A 17,332-nucleotide genomic window follows, 5' to 3' on the forward strand; every position below is an offset into this window, starting at 1 on the left:
GTTCTCTGTGTCAGTCCTGCTGCCAATGTATAAGTGATTCTAACTCCCTGGACTCTCTGGGTCTGGATTTGATTGCATATGACAACAGTTGTTATAAATATACCAAAAAGGTACTGACCAATTTAGATAGCACTGTAATAAAGAAAATACATCCCTTTTGACTGGAATGTACTTTAATAATTCCCAGGATTAGCTGAAATGTTTCCCTTGGAAGAGAAATATGTGGGTTTCCATGAAATAGTGAACCCTAAAACCTGTTTTAGATAGATGTAAGGATGGAAACAAACTGCCCCACAGTATCACATATCTATTATACTTAACAATTTGTATGTCATTTATGTTTCACATATCAGTCCTTTGAATAACATCACACACAGTACCCAGTATAAATCTCTAGATTGGGTTTAATAGCTGTTAAGAGTGGGCGACTTGAAGATGAGTGTTTTGGAGTTTGCATCGCACACGTGCATATTATATACGGTATATATATATATATATATATATATATATATATATATATATATATGCACATATGAGGCAAAGGCGGAGAAGAGGAAATGTTGCAGCTAGATTGCAGTTAGAGAGGGTCATCAATAGTCATGCATGTTTTGGTCTGCAGACTGTCCTCAAGAGCTCCACCTAATAATATTAATAGTATTTGAACTTTATTGACCTCACATTGGAGAAATTACCTCTGCATTTTACCCATCCCCTTTGAGAGCAGTGGGCTACCATTGTGGGGCGCCTGGGGAGCAATTGAGGACTGAGAATGGCAGGATTCCAAGGTCTATGCCCTAACCACTACATCGCCACTCCCCCCACCTGGTGATAACTGTTGCTTATATTTCCTTTAAATGATAAAAATCCCCTCTTCAGAATTTTGAAAAAGATGCTTAATTTAGACTAATGTATTGTTTTTAATAGTGGCATTTAATCAATTTACAAAGACAAAACAAATGTCAAAACAAATCATATTGACCCACTAGCAGTGAAATGAGGGTGAAAAATTTGATGAGATTATGTTTAAGCTCATAAGATGCATGCATGTGCTTCGTAACAGTTCTACTATTCATGGAAATAAGTTTGTTCAAAGCCCCAGCAGTGGAAATACCTGTTCCTTATTGCCAGGGAACAGTTCCCCTCCTGGATGAGCATTTAGCAACAGTAGACAATTGCTTGCATAGTGCTGTTGGCTTTGCAGTAATCCCCCACACCAAGCATGCATTCAGCAAAGGTGGAGAAGAAAACCTCCTTCTTAACAGGAACAAACCTCCAGCAGAACCAGGCTCAGTGCAAACCACCTTCTGTCGTGGAAGATGGGGGGGTTTAAGGAGACAGAAGCAAACATACAAAAAGAACATAGAAACACTGATACTTTCTTTGCTAGAAAAGGTATGAATAAACTAGTTCCATTGTGTCTCTGTCTGAGAAAGACACAGTTAAAATTTACATAGCATACATACATCTTTGCAGATATACTAAAACACACAGGATTCTAACCAAGACTAATTCTATTCTCTGTTGGCCCAAGCCCTACAGAGCACTACATACAGTATGACATACAGCAGTAGCCATTCAAAATTTTCCCACCTTACTTGATGGATCCTTGGCTGGTCCCCTACAATTCCTTTTTAAACATCAATCTTTGTACTAAAATATTCTTTCATGACATTTGTGGACATGGAGTCAGTGTAAAAAAAACTGCACGCACAGGAGAAGGAGGCGGTCACTCCAGCGGCTGGAAGTAGGAGGGGAGTGAGCTGCCTTTCGACTGGTGTTTGACTGGGAAGGGCCATTTTGAAGGGTTGATACCGTATTGCTCACTAAAAAAAAATACTTCCTGAGTAAATCAGTTGCTCATTGTTATTAAAACAAAGACTGAAATGTATTTAGCATCCAAAATCTGTGAATATCCACTCTCAACCCTTTCTCCTTCTGTCCCTCCCATATGCTTACACACATCCACCCTAAACCCCAGCCATCCACACCTACAATCTCCCTCACATCCAGCCCCGTATTAATCTACTGTACATTTGTTACCATCCTATTTAGAAGTTCACAACAAATTGTAAAGATAATCACACAAAAAAAGAAAGAGAGCAGATACTGTCAGCCATAGTCAAATCTAGGCTCATATGTCTAGGAGAGATACAGGACTGAGCACTGTAAAAAGGCTCAGTTTTATGATCAATAATGGGTTTCACTGACTGCAGCAGCCCAGTTGATTTCTCCGTCCAGGTTGGTGTCACAGCTAAACAGAGGGTCAGGCCAAATAAAACTACTATGACAAGTAGAGTCAGAGAATAAAGAAAGTTAGCAGTTTGCCTTTTAAAAACATTTTATTTACACAATTCAAACAATAGAATTAAATATTGATGTAAAGCAAGTGTCAGTTTAAAATTACTATTGAGGTAAAAACAAGTGTCAGCTATAAATCATTAAATCAGGAGCTTGTTAAATTGTAGTTGTCCTTCATTTGACACAGTACATAAAATGTTGTTAAAATCCCACAAGTGAATAAAATCCTCCATGTTCTGTGTCGCTCTGAAATATTGCAGAACTGCAGAGTAAAAGAAGAAGTATTCTGCCTAAGAGATGGGTGAAAACAAAGGTAATTCACTATGCCCCTGTTTACAAAATAAACTATTCATGATGGCTGTAAATATTTTCATTCATAAAAAAATCATGAACAGTCATAATGTGGAAACTACACCTTTCTAAGTAAGTATTCCTTTTATAAGTTGAAATGCTAGGAACTAACATACCAAATTAGATTCACTGGGATTTCATGCCGATATATTCTAAAATATTTTTTCTCCTACATCAAAGAAAGATGTTGAGATCTCAAAGCAGTGGATGATTTACGGATAAAAGTAGACCTTCAAAAAGCTATTGATAAATTTTTGTTCCTTAAAAATTTGTTAGTTTACTCTCAATCTGTCTGAATCTGTCAAGTAATAGCCCAGCCTTGCCAGTTTAATGGTCTGATTCTCCATCTACAGATTTCTTTTTTTGCCCCTTTTCTGGCAATGCATCCTCAGAGCAAAATATAAAAAGGATTTTGGATGGGTAAAGCAAATCGCTCTCTTGACAGATTCAGCAGAAAATATCTCTAAAAAGTAATCTTAGATATAGACTTTATGCTTATTGTGCTAAAAAGGAAATGAAAGAACAGTTCTAGGATATATCAGATCTTGATTTCTGGACCCTTGACTTTGGCAACCAGAGTTATGCAACAATGGTAAGATAATTCAAACACATTGTCAAAAAACTGAAATAAAAGAATAAGTCCAGCATTAACTAAGATATATTTTTTTTTTTTTTTTTAGAAAGAAAAGCAATCATAAGTATGCAGGAAATTAAAGATATATGGTGACAATCCAGACATAAAGACACACTGCACATCCTAGCTGAAGCCTGGTTTATATGGAGTACAAAAGACAAGGCTGCGAAGGGACGTTTATTGTGAATTTTGATATTCCAAAATACAGCACAAGGAGAATGGAGTAAGTTTTACCTCAGACAGTAGGAAGAAAATAAAGCAGTCTAAACTTAAGACGTCCTAACACCACTAGTGAAAAGAGAAAGAATGGTTAGATGGAGGAAGTGGAAGTGGCCGGAAAAGCTGGAGGCCAAAATTGCAGAAATACAGCTGAGATAAGTCCAGAATATAGAGAGCAGAATCCTGGTGCTTTCTTTAACTTTGGCTGACGTGTGTTGGTGTGTTTGTGTGTGGGTGGGTGTGTTTCTGTGCTGCAGTGAAGCCTGGGGCTGTACCCGCTGAGAACAGTTAGACTGGGAATCAGACTGCTTGCTGGAAGCAGATCAGCAAAGACTGCTAGAGATATACTCATACACAAGCCTCAGAGAACATGCATCATACTGCAGTATATCTGCTGGAGATACAGTCATACACAAGCCTCAGAGGGCATGCATCATCTTGCAGTAGCACTTAACAGGAAACATGGTAATAATTTCACAGCGTTCAACAATTGTACACATGCACAAATGTTAACATCCAGGAATACTTTTTACAGCACCTCCTCTGGCTTGGAACAGATAAAAACACAGTAAGAAGATAGGAAAGGAGGACCAGATGGTGTTTTGCATGTAGGACTGTGTGTGGACTTAGGAGTTTAAGTGTGTGAAGCTAATAATAATTGATGGGGGTCACCAGATCTTTCAATGTATTATTAAAAACTTGAGCAATAACACCTGTCGTACTGTTACAGTTAAGTTCTGTAACAGATAACTAGATAACACCTAGATCCCACGAGGAAAAGCAAATAGATGTGAGACAGTGATTTTGTCTGAGGTACAATTCAATGGTTTTTGTAGGATAGCTTGAATATTATTGCTACAATGAACTGAAGTCAATCCATCCAATTTCTATAAAAGATTAATCACAGGAGTGATGGATGAGTAATACCAGAGTGCGAAATACGGGGGGGTCCAGGGGGGCTCGACCCATCGATTAACCCTTGAGACCCTCTGAAACCCTCAAAAGCAAAATTTAAAGGGGGTCTTAAATTGTGTCAAAAAAAAATTAAAATAAAATATTTTTTGTCACTAATGGTCACTAAAATATTTTTAAGCTCAACATGTCCAGTATTTAAAATTCAAAACCTTTATTCAAAAATATGTTCTGTTTTTTGCAAAGTGGAACCAGCCAATCCAGTTCGCGTATGCAAATTAGCGGAACAGATTGCAGGAAGACAGCATGTCTTCACTCCTGTTTGTGTACCTCAACGGACCTCCTCTGGACAAATTCAACCCAGTTTCATTCGTCAGAAACTGGATTAAAGCAGGACATGCATGTGTGTGTGAAAGAGAGAGACAAACAGAGAGAGAGACAGACAGACAGTCTTTGTGCGTGTGTGTGTTTTCATAGTGTCTGTTCAGGCTCTTGCCCGCTCCACCAGAGTCACAGAAAACTTCATCTACATCTTCCAGGCTGTCAGGAAGCTGACCCCCCCTCAAAATAAAAATTACCCTGGACAAACTGTCTCCTGCACTACTATTATTACTATGTTTATTTACTCTTCTTTTGCACTGTTACTGTTACAAATATATTTTACATAATTGGTAATAATAATAATAATAATATTTTCTGCTGCCATTACCAGCTGCCTTTTTGCACTAGCAGAAATATTGTATATTTTATATTATTGTACATTTTATATTTTATTTTGAAATTGAAAGTTTAAATTTTAGTATTAGGAACTGATCTTATCTGTTGTGCCTGGGCACTTTATCTGTTTCACTGTTGGTGAATGAGAAACGTTCTCTCGAGTCCTTGTATATCTGGTGAATGTAAAGAATTGACATTAAAGCTGACTTTGACTTTGCAATGTTATAGACTTACTGCATATTGAGAAATTTTAGATCGGTATTGTGCAACAGTTGGGAGACCCCCCCAAATATTGACAGGTTTTTCGCACACTGAGTAATACAAATATTTTCATTAAATGGACAAATGGACACAGTCTGGAAAGGGGTGAAATGTATAACAATCAACCCAGATCTAATAAATCTCAGAACCATCTTTCACTGCATGAAGGGCCCTACCTTAAAGGAATACTACACCCAAAACATGATTAGCCTTCATTTTCTACTCACCCCCATGCTGAACAACACCCTGGAGTACTTTTTTGATATCTCAAATGCATCTGGATATCTAGGAGGCTTCTTGCTGTCTGCTGACATTCAAATAATGGAGGTCTACGGCGCCCGAGACAGAAAGGTCCATAAAAGTCCACAAAAAACGTGTCAATATTCCTCCATACTGCTCGTCCAATGTATTCCAAGTGTCCTGAGTGGGTAGCATCCATAATTTACTCGAAACAAAGTCATTTAGAATGTTTTTAGAGCATAAACAGTAGTGTATAGGATTTCCTAAAAGCGCGCGCCTGCGAGTTCACGACGATACGGAAACTGCGGCAGACCAAACCAGATGAAAGTGCGCATTCAGCTCGGCAAAGAACTCATGCTCTTCCTCAACACTGAAGTCCTCAGACATTTTTCTTTCGTTGTTTCTTTCTTTGCACAGGTAAACAGCACATTTCTTTTTCTACGCTTGCATTATTGGCAGAGCAGACGCTGAATGCGCACTTTCATCTGGTTTGCTCTGCCGCGGTTTCCTTAGCGTCGTGAACGCTTAGGCGCGCGCTTTTAGGAAATTCTATATACTACTGTTTATGCTCTAAGAACATTCTAAATGACTTCATTTCGAGTAAATTATGGACGCTACCCACTCAGGACACTTGGAATACATTGGACGAGCAGTATGGAGGAATATTGACACGTTTTTTGTGGACTTTTATGGACCTTTCTGCCTCGGGCACCATAGACCTCCATTATTTGAATGTCAGCAGACAGCAAGAAGCCTCCCAGATCTCCAGATGCATTTGAGATATCAAAAAGTACTCCAGAGTGTTGTTCAGCATGGGGGTGAGTAGAAAATGAAGACTAATCATGTTTTGGGTCTACTATTCCTTTAAGTCTTTTTCTGCCTCCTGCAGCTTTTCTGTTAGCATCTCCATCTTTTTTGCCATAAAGTCTGACCAGTTTCTTTGTACTACAGAAAAGGTCACCCATGACATGATGCTGACACAGTTATGTTTCACTGTGTAGAGTGTGGTCAGGAGTATGTGGACTGTTTTTTATGTTCGCTAACAAGCTCAGCATTGTACTCATATGACCAGAGCATCTTCCTCTTCTATGTTTGTTTTGTCCTTTTTATGGCTACAAACTACAAATGGGACTTCTTAGCCTGTATTTCACAATATTTATTTTCTCAACACTTTTCTATAAAAAAATTAAATAGAAAAATGGACTAAATATGAGGTGCACAACTGATATCTCCAAGCGATTTTCCCACCTGTGCAGCAACACAAAACCGAGCTATTTGACTTCTTAAAACTTTGTTGTGTGAAAAAAGTTTTCAACTGTTTAGTCCAGTTAAATAAAGGACATTGATGGGTTTACTCAGTCGGCACTTTATTTACTTTGCAAAGTAAAGGAGAACAAGACATTCACATTCACAGCATGATGATCTGCCAAGTTCTAACCTTAGACAGAGTTGTTCCCTTGCTTTTAAGGCAGAGTCAAAACAATAACAGACACTTTGGTTAAACAGTTACCTTGAAAAAGTATGTGGTTTTGTTATGAGAAAAAGGTATGTCTTGTCTATAACCATCTTCCACTCAGACATTTTGTGGCCTTGCAAGTGAGACAAACTAGCTGAGAAAAAAACATTTTTAGAGAATACATAGCATACTTCAATATACTGAGAAGGAAAGAACAAAAATAAAATTTTCCGACCACAAACTTATATTGTTTTTGCAGCTTTTTTATTGTCATTACACTGTCACAAGTACAGCGCAATAAAATTCACCCTCTGCAAAAAAAGTGAATAACGGAATTATTATTGCTTTTTTTGTTGTTTCTGTACCTCATCATCAGGCAGAACTCACACTCAACATTGTCGTATTTATGACATTCTGCAAATCCTTTAGTACTTATTGTGCTCTCAGCGGTGAGGAATCACGACACGCTTCTATAGCATTTGTAATTAATTTAGCTCACAACTAGATGGGAGCAAATCTTACACACTGGTGCTTTAAACAATCCATAACTAGGGGTGTAAATAATAATCGTTTTGTATCGATGCATCGATCCAAAAGCCGACGATCCGATGCATCGACACGTCCGCAAGATAATCGATTAATGTTTTTTTTTTCCCCTCCGGTCTATTTTTATCCATTTGCTCCTGGGCGTAATTCTTCCTCCCGTGCTGCGGTGGCGCTAAACCTATTTTCCCCTCCTACCGCGCTTCCTGGTTATACTCTTACAGCAGTTTGTTGCAGCAAGCTTCACACAGATATTTTTAAATTATGCTCAGTATTGAAGCGTGGTCTGGGCTACACGCTGTGGGTCTAGATACGGCCGAGGCGATGAGGAAGTGGGGGCGAGTTTAGTCCGACGACGGAGGGACAATGGGGCAAAAAGAGCGGAGATTCAGCTGGAAAGAGGCTCCCAGCGTTCTCGCGCACCTCGCTCTTCTAGCGGGTCAAACTTCACGAGTTGTTTTCCGCAATTTCGGTCATAAAAACAAAACTAGCCGGCCTCCTGTCTGGTGCACTGTTTGCGGTCAGCTACAATCTGGGAGAGGTGCAGCGGAGCGTCTCTCAAGGGGCGGTGACGTCAACACTCTGGAGCCTTCTTCTTCTTCTTTTTTTTAATGGCGGTTGGCAAACAACTTATAGGTGCATTACCGCCACCTTCCAGAATGGAGTATGGACCAGACAAACTATTATATTCTCCCTAAAATACCCGTTCTTCTTAGAAAATTAAAAATACCCCCAAAAACTACATCCCCAGATGACCTTTGAAACAATTCCCTTATATCTAGTTTATTTTTATTCCTGTCTAACTCTCTACACAACATCTCTCTTTCCTGAATATATTTATTACATTCTAAAAAAATATGTTGGACAGTTTCTCTGGAGCCGAGGTATTGCATTGAACTCATTACACTGATATTGTGCAGTATTTTTGCAGTATTTTTTGATGCAACTTTTCTACTTCTGTTATTTGCTGTTGTTTCTAAAGAAAATGCATAATGATATTACAGCTTTCATTGATTTATATCAAACTTGAAACTTTGTTTAGCCTGTAAGGTGTAAAAAAAAATAATAATAATAAAAAAAAAATTAACCGATTAATCGATTAATCGAATCGAATCGAATCGTGGTGTATTCTTAAGTATCGAAAATAATCGAATCGTTGGGTCAGGAAATCGATACTGAATCGAATCGCCATGATGGATGTGATTTACACCCCTATCCATAACCTTCATCACTAACCACTCTGCTTTGCTCTTTAATCTTCATGATGCTGTTTGTTTACCTATGTTCTCTAATAAACCCCAGAGAGATCTACAAGAGGCTTTTGAGGAACAGTTGAATGTATTACATCTGATTCAACATGGGTGGAATACTAATCATTTGTTAATTCAGAAGAAATGTAGTTGATTTTATTTAATCGCTTAAGAATAAGAGAGGTCTGACTATAAATAGATGCAACAGATTATTTGGCAAACCTGTATTATCAGATTTAAACTATTGACTGAATCCCCTACCTGCCCCTAAACACTAACCCTAAGCACTAACCCTGTGTGCATAGTAGGTAGGGTGAGTGAACAGTTCAGCCCTTAGATAGCGACTCTACCGCTTAGTTCGAATGCAGCGGCTGCACCGTCATAAGGCCTTATTTGTCAGCCGATTTCATCATAGCGCAGCGCCAAGGTCTGTTTGAATTGGAAGACTCCTCGTTATGCGGCCAACAAATACAGCCTTCTTTTCGCCCGTTTTAAAGGACAGGTTCATTGTATCCTGAGTAGCCTTGGGTAGCCCGTGATTCATTGCGAGTCTGTTCAATAAAGATATATGATCTAAATATATATATATATATATATATATATATATATATATATATATATATATATATATATAAACAGTACAGACTAAAAGTTGGACACATCTTCTCATTCAAAGAGTTTTCTTTATTTTCATGACTATGACTAAATTGAAGATTCACACTGAAGGCATCAAAACTATGAATTAACGCATGTGGAATTATATATTTAAACAGAAAAAAAAAACTGTGAAACTGAAAATATGTCTTATATCCTGAGTTCTTCAAAGTAGCCACCTTTTGCTTTGATTACTGCTTTGCGCACTCTTGGCATTCTCTTGATGAGCTTCAAGAGGTAGTAACCTGAAATTCACTTCACAGGTGTCCCTTGTCAGGTTTAATAGGTGGGATTTCTTGCCTTATAAATGGGGTTGGGACCATCAGTTGTGTTTTGCAGCAGTCAGGTGGATACACAGCTGATAGTCATACTAAATAGACTATTAGAATTTGTATTGTGGCAAGAAAAAGCAGCTAAGTAAAGAACAATGAGTGGCAATCATCACTTTAAGAAATAAAGGGCGGTCAGTCCGAAAAATTGGGAAAACTTTGAAAGTGTCCCCAACTTCAGTCGGAAATAACATCAGGCGCTACAAAGAAACTGGCCAGAACCATCCAGGAAAGGAAGAACAGGAGTTCATCCGAATCACCAGCCCCAGAAATCGGAGGTTAACAGCAGCTCAGATTAGAGACCAGGTCAGTGCCACACAGAGCTCTAGCAGCAGACACATCTCTAGAACAACTGTTAAGAGGAGACTGTGTGAATCAGGCCTTCATGGTAAAATAGCTGCTAGGAAACCACTGCTAAGGACAGGCAACAAGCTGGAGAGACTTACTTGGACTAAAGAACACAAGGAATGGACATTAGACCAGTGGAAATCTGTGCTTTGGTCTCATGAGTCCAAATTTGAGATCTTTGGCTCCGACCATCGTGTCTTTGTGCGACGCAGAAAAGGTGAACAGATGGACTCTACATGGCATGGAGGAGGAGGTGGTATGGTGTGGGGGTGCTTTGCTGGTGACACTGTTGGGGATTTATTCACACCATTTTGCAGCGGCATGCTATTCCATCTGGCTTGCATTTAGTTGGACCATCATTTATTTTTCAACAGAACAGTGACCCCAAACAAACCTCCAGGCTGTGTAAGGGTTATTTGACCAAGAAGTAGAGTGAATGTTGCTGCACCAGATAACCTGGCCACCACAATCACCAGAACTGAAGCCAATCAAGGTGGTTTGAGGTGAGCTGGACTGCAGAGTGAAGTCAAAAAGGCCAGCAAGTGCTAAGCATCTCTGGGAACTCCTTCAAGACTGTTAAAAAACATTTCAGGGGACTACCTTTTGAAGCTCTTCAAGAGAATTCCAAGAATGTGCGAAGCAGTAATCAAAGCAAAAGGTGGCTAGTTTGAAGAACCAAGAATAGAAGACATGTTTTCAGTTGTTTCACTCCTTTTTGTCAAGTTTAAAATTCCACGTGTTAATTCATAGTTTTGATGCCTTTAGTTTGAATCTACAATTTTCATTGTCTCGCAACTCAGCAATCCTGCTTTGTAGTGCAGACCTCAGATGTGTTTAAAGCTAACTGCTGGGGCTACATGTTCAATCATCTTTGATCTTCCTCAGAAAATCAATCATGTTAAATTCATCCAAAGATGCTTTTATTATAGTTCCTAGAGCATTATAATGTTATCAAGTATCTCCTTCACACAAAAATAAAGCAGTTTACCTTCGACAAAGATGCAGTTCATCCTTTTTATCTTTTAAGCAGTATACAGCATAGAGCTAAAAAGTTACTTCGCTACAAACCTTGATTTATTGCATGCTGTTAAAACCTGGCTGCTTTTACAAACATTTTATGGGGCTCTAATAGAAAATATAACCATTACTGGACGAAAAATATGTGTTAGCCATAATAAAAGTCAAGGCAACTTCTCTTTTTTATTTGCTGATAATTCTGTAGAGTACAGCTGGAGAGAGAAATAAATGCAATTCACCTTTATCCCTTTTTTTTTTTACCAATTTGTCCCACCTGTCAGTTATCACTTAACAGTTAATATATAGTAACTCATAACAATATTTAAGAATAAATGTATATGAATAAAGCATCATTTGTTCAGTTAAGACTTCAACATAAAGGTCTTGGAGTCTCAAGAAATCTTGCAGTTTCTATAGATTTGTGAGTTGGATGTGTCCATATTACTATAAAAATGTTTGTGAATTTCATTTTTGCTCAGTTATATTTTTGTTTTTTAATGATATGCATTTTTCATAAGTCTCAAGACGCCACTCGACAGAAACACTCAGCATATCTAAACTATCTTTTATAAGTAATATGCATAATCTTGTTTGCATTGGTATTCCATGTCAGAGTGAGGAGCTGAAAAATCAATTACTTAAAAAGTTAAGCCATTGCATTGTGTGTACATTTTTCTTTAGAGTAGTTATGGCTCTGGGGATCCAAATAATTTATATTTATGCTTTTCTACTGACTGAACGTTCTCGAAGTAGGCAGCTTTCTTTTGTAATGTCATTATTAATGGGTCCCAGTAGGATCATTCATTTCCCAATGTCTGGAATCTTCTACACAAATAAAATAAGCAACTGACTGGTCATTTGTAGTGTTATATGGCTTGAATTAATGAGAAATGCATAACAAGCATGAAAAACCCCAATCAAATAATTTATGTTTTTTAAAACAACTACTGGTCCAGCTGAGACCTGTTAATGAAGTCAGTTGGGTCAAAATCTAAACTTTCTCAAATTAAAGTTTGACATTTGGCAAATTGCTAAATTTAATCCTTAGACAAATTCAAAAACTTTTCGTCTGCTGTTGTTTTAGATATGACTGAGTCACATTTTTAGTTTTCCTACTCTGAAACATATTCATTAAATGAGTACAGTCTACACACATCTCTCATGTTTTGAATAAACCTTGAAAAAGAGCCTGACTTGGTATGGGAATAGTTTTTTCTTGCCCCAGACAAGTTTTCTTACCTAGACACTTCCATGCCTTGTAGGTGAAACAGACTGAGTGAAAAAGTTTCTAAGAAATTAAACAGAAAATCAATATATGAAATTGGAAATTAATAGGAATCTAAATTTTGCAATCAAATAGCACATTCTACTTTAGACAGAACAAAGGATTCAATGAGAATATTACATTCGTTCAGATCTAGGATGTTTTATCTGAGCATTCCCTTAGATTTTTTTGAGCAGTTTATGTTTGTGCTTCTAATATGATAAAAAGAGTAAAAGAAAAATGTGTATGAAAACAATGAAAACAACAATATTCAGATCTGGGTGTTTTAGTCCAATTTTTGCCACAACAGATCTTTTTCACACTTGCTTTCTTTCAGTAGACATTATTTAGACAAGAAATATTCAGGTTGTATAACCATGAAATCTTGTTGCACAGGACATTGTTAGGGTAGTGTTAAATATCATTACAAACAAGCATTCAGGCTTACAAATGTTTTCTTCAAGAAGCTTCTGTTTTTTTTTTATGTTTTTGAAACATTGAAGGATAAGAATTCACATAATTTACATCTGAATCACAACAGCATGTGACAGCCACATCACAAGCATCCCAGTATGGATTCCAGCTTTATTTAAACGCTATTAACCTCCAACTGTTAGCTAAAAGCCTTGTGAGTTGATGCACTGCAAGGATTGGATTCTCTCTGCCTGAAACTCAGTTTATAATCCCCTGTTTAACCATGCTTCAGCATGACAGAGAAAACCATGTCATTACTTCATAGCATTTCTGATTTCTGAATGTGCAACACCTGCAAAGGAACTCATGGGAATACTGACAGATGTTTTTATATATATATATATATTAATAATTCTAAATTTCTATGGTAAAGATGTCACATCTCAATTAGTTGTTTTAAGGTTCAATATATGAAATCCCAGTGAATATTTTAATACTCACATTTGAACCATATTTGCCATATTTTATCACTTTAAATGGCTCTGTACTGATCGTTTATCTGACTAAATAATGAAAAATCCTTTTCTTCCCTATTATAGTTTAATCTACTGAACCCAGACATTCACAATATGCTATTTCTGACTATAATAACGTTATTATCAGAGATACATAAATGGAGGATTAGTAAGAGATGTTCTCCCATCCTCCTGTATGCCTTTAAACCATGAGCACCAAGGAACAACCAGAAAGCAAACAATGATCTGACCCTGATAGCTGTAATATGAGCCCAATATAAGGGAAACTGGCAGGTGGAAGAGATGAGTGATAATTAGGAGCTGGAAAGAGTTAAGCAGGTGAAAGGCATGATTAATTAAGCCCAGTTATCACAGCAGATCATGATAATCTTCTGTCTAAAGGCAACAGAGAAAACAGAACATTTGAAAGGTTTAGGACACGGTTCCTCACATCCAGTCCTTTATCCTGCGTCTGTATATACACCTTAATCAAACAATGAGTTCAATAACAAGATTCCAGAGAACTTAAATGCCTACCAATGATCTTTTTTAAAAGATTTGATTGTGGTATTTGGAAGCAGAGACACTGTGAAATGTGCAGTTAACTGCAAAACATAAAATTAAGAAACCCTGGCTTAAGCCCTGAACGCTCCGAGTCTGGTTTTGTCTGATTCGACAGAAAATCTTATCGGACCAGTTTCTGGCATTTTGCGCTCATTAAAACTCAATGGGAATAAACACAATTTTAGACACAATTTTCTGCAAGGAGGTTTGTGTAGCTCCAACTGAGACAGACCTCAGATTGTAGGGAGCTGGGTTGGTTTCTCCTTGTGGGTTTTTTTCGTCTTTGCTTGCTGCTTTACCCTTCATCCACTTGGGCGACTGGAGGCTGTATCTGGAGGGGCTTAACTGTTGGCTCTGTCTGCGCACCTGTTACTCATCACCTGATCATCCTGGAGCTCAAGAGGGAGCAGACTGACATCACCTTGTTGCTTGAGTGTTTGCCACTCATATTACTCTGAGCGCCCATAGAGATATTCTCTGTGTTATTTTCCTGTAGACAAATTTTATTAATTAACTGTCGCTGTCTGATCTGGATTGAATCCCTGTCTGCTCACTGAGGTTGCTGCATCAGGGACACTTTAGGCGACTCTGCACCGCAGGTCATTTGGCTGTCCATTGGCTCGATCCTGCCTTCCTTGGAAAAGATAAACTGAACTTTTAAACCAAGAAGGTGACTCACTTGGATAATCATCTCTCGTCAGATGATCGTGGTCACTTACCCGTGTTTCTCCCTCCAGATTGTCAGTGATTGGGCGGTGCCCCCCCCTCCTGCAGCCGCTGCGGTCCGCAGATCCACAGCTCTGCATCTATTAAAACAAAACATAAACATAACAAACGTTAGAACTTTCCCACTGTCTGTCTCACCTTGAATACTTGGTCCATTTGCTTTTATGACAATTGTAGTAGAAAGCACAGCTTATCACTTTCCTTGAGAGAAAAAAAAAAAAAAAAACATAAAAACTAAATAAATCTTCCACAACTTTAAGGAGGACAGAAACTGAATATAGCTAATCCTCAAAAAAACAAAAAAACAAGTAGGGGCAGACAGTGCAGGTAAGCACAGCTGATTACTCCCCATAGATGTAAAATAGAAATAAAAACAAAGACTTCAACAAACCTTACAGATCTCTCACTGTAAATCACCTCTTACTGCATCAGTGATTAGTATTGTTGCTTTTCCCTCTTTTTTAACTGTAGTTCCTTTTTATATTTTGATAATAACCCTATAAAAATTATTTCGGTTTAATAGATGCTGCACAGACTCATTAAGTGAGGCTTTGCTGTGTAGCCATGCTTTTAATAATTTTTTTTTTACATTTACCAAAAAAAATCCAGAATCTGTCCCATTGATATGTGTTTCAATTGCTTTTGCCTCGAGACAGAAGTGACAAAAAATCTGCACAGATCTGCTTACCCTGCATAGTCCGAGTCTCTCTATACTCAGTCGGTATGACTAAGGGGGATACACAGGCTTAAGGGGATCTTTGTGTGAACTTTCCAAGGAAGAAACTATTCAAAATACACCTTACATTATTTTGGTGTTCTTTCTGTACTTCAATGATATCTTATTGCAGTTGTTGGATTGATAAATGAAGCTTGTGAAATGAAGACGACATTAGGCCCAGCGAAATATTCGAGAGATTCATTGGCTATTTCTGAAACTAAAATTGCTTAAAGATGATTTTAAGAGAGCTTTTTTCAACTCTTTGCAAAACCGCTCTCATTCAATATCCTCCAAACACAAACCAAAAAGAGTTTCTTATGGTATAAACTATGAAAAATATACAGGTATAAAGGTCATATTTTTAATAATAAATCAGCTAGAGTATAAACTTATAAAATTGAACGTATTCACTATAAATTAGGCTTGTATTTATTAAAAGAAAACATATTTGCTGAAAAACAAAAGATTACACTTTTCCAGTTTGAAAATCCAATGTAGGCATTTCTAGTCTGTATGGGACCTTGTGATTGGAACATTCTCACATTAACAAATAGTCTCCCTCGTTCTGAAACCAGCCACTGTCTCGACTGTATGTCACTCTCATTTTTCGCAACCACCCACTCAGAAACTAATGAATGAGAAGCTGGCTGTTCCTGACCAAACTCATGGGTTGTCTTGAAAAGAACTGCCATACTAAGGCAGGAGTGCTAAGGAAATAAATAACATAGTCATTATCTCTTTAACAGTTGCCATAACTGGCAGATGTCCAATGACCTGCTCCCACAGGTGAACTCTGCTTCACCGACTCTACCACTCCCAGCTGAGATGGGAATGAACAGCGCTTTATATAGTCGCGTTGCATCAGAGAGCAACGTCAGACAACACATTTTAAGAGGTTGCTGTTTTGGCTTCATACCATATGAAATCTTCCTTTCTAGAACTCAAAATAGATTTTTATTTTTATAATGAGGCAGTTCCTATTCATTTTCAGACTGTATGCTTCTTTTGATGCTTCACAACAGTGACAATGCAAGCAGGACTATCAGCAGTAAGAAGATTTTCTTTGCCCTGCTGTGAAGAATAAATGGCTGTGTGGGGGGATTTTTTTTTTTCTCTGAAGAGAAAATGAGTCATAGAGATAGGAGGAGCTTAATTTAAGTGTTTCAAAGCCAACTCTTCTTTTGTTCTTTAAAGAAACAAAATTGAAATGGTAACAAATACTGTTGCTAGGAGACACTGGTGGTATTCCACTGATAGCATGCCAGAAGAATCAAGGGATGAGAGTTGGAAATGATTTTGACGAGAATTTCCAAGTTTGAAGGAGATTATCAGAGGAGTTGGGAGCAAATACACTTCTATTGAGAGTCCATATACACTTCTCATGGGCATGTATAGTATTTTAGACAAGGGTTTATCATTCATCTATTCAGTTTGTAGGGATTACATAACATCCATTTCAACCTTTAAAAGTCATACCTCTTGGACAATCGTTGTCAAACAGGACAATTGGGACAGCTTTTAAAAGTTCTGTCATAATCTTAGTACTTGTCCCTGGTATTTCACACACCTAAAAGCTCCGCCCATTTCTACTTTTACCTACTCATCTGATCCACCTGTACTGGCCTCTTTTTAACCAGCCTTCAGGCCAGTCATCAGTGCCTGATTATTTTCGAGCCATTGGTGAAAAGTATTCCAGGGTATCTGTATACTGATAGGCCTATCCTGACACATTCTGCCTCTCGACCTCTGGGTTTACCTGTCCCCATTACGATATGTTTACCTGACCTGTCTTCTGACTCCTGCAGAATATCTCCCATGTCTTTGTACCGTACCTGGAACTGTTACCACTTGCTCACACTGGCTCCGGTGCGGTTACCGAGCCGACGGAGACCGCAACTCCCG

The sequence above is a fragment of the Cyprinodon variegatus genome, unplaced genomic scaffold, assembly GCF_000732505.1.
Source record: "Cyprinodon variegatus isolate N-32 unplaced genomic scaffold, C_variegatus-1.0 Scaffold7, whole genome shotgun sequence".
Lineage (NCBI taxonomy): Eukaryota > Metazoa > Chordata > Actinopteri > Cyprinodontiformes > Cyprinodontidae > Cyprinodon > Cyprinodon variegatus.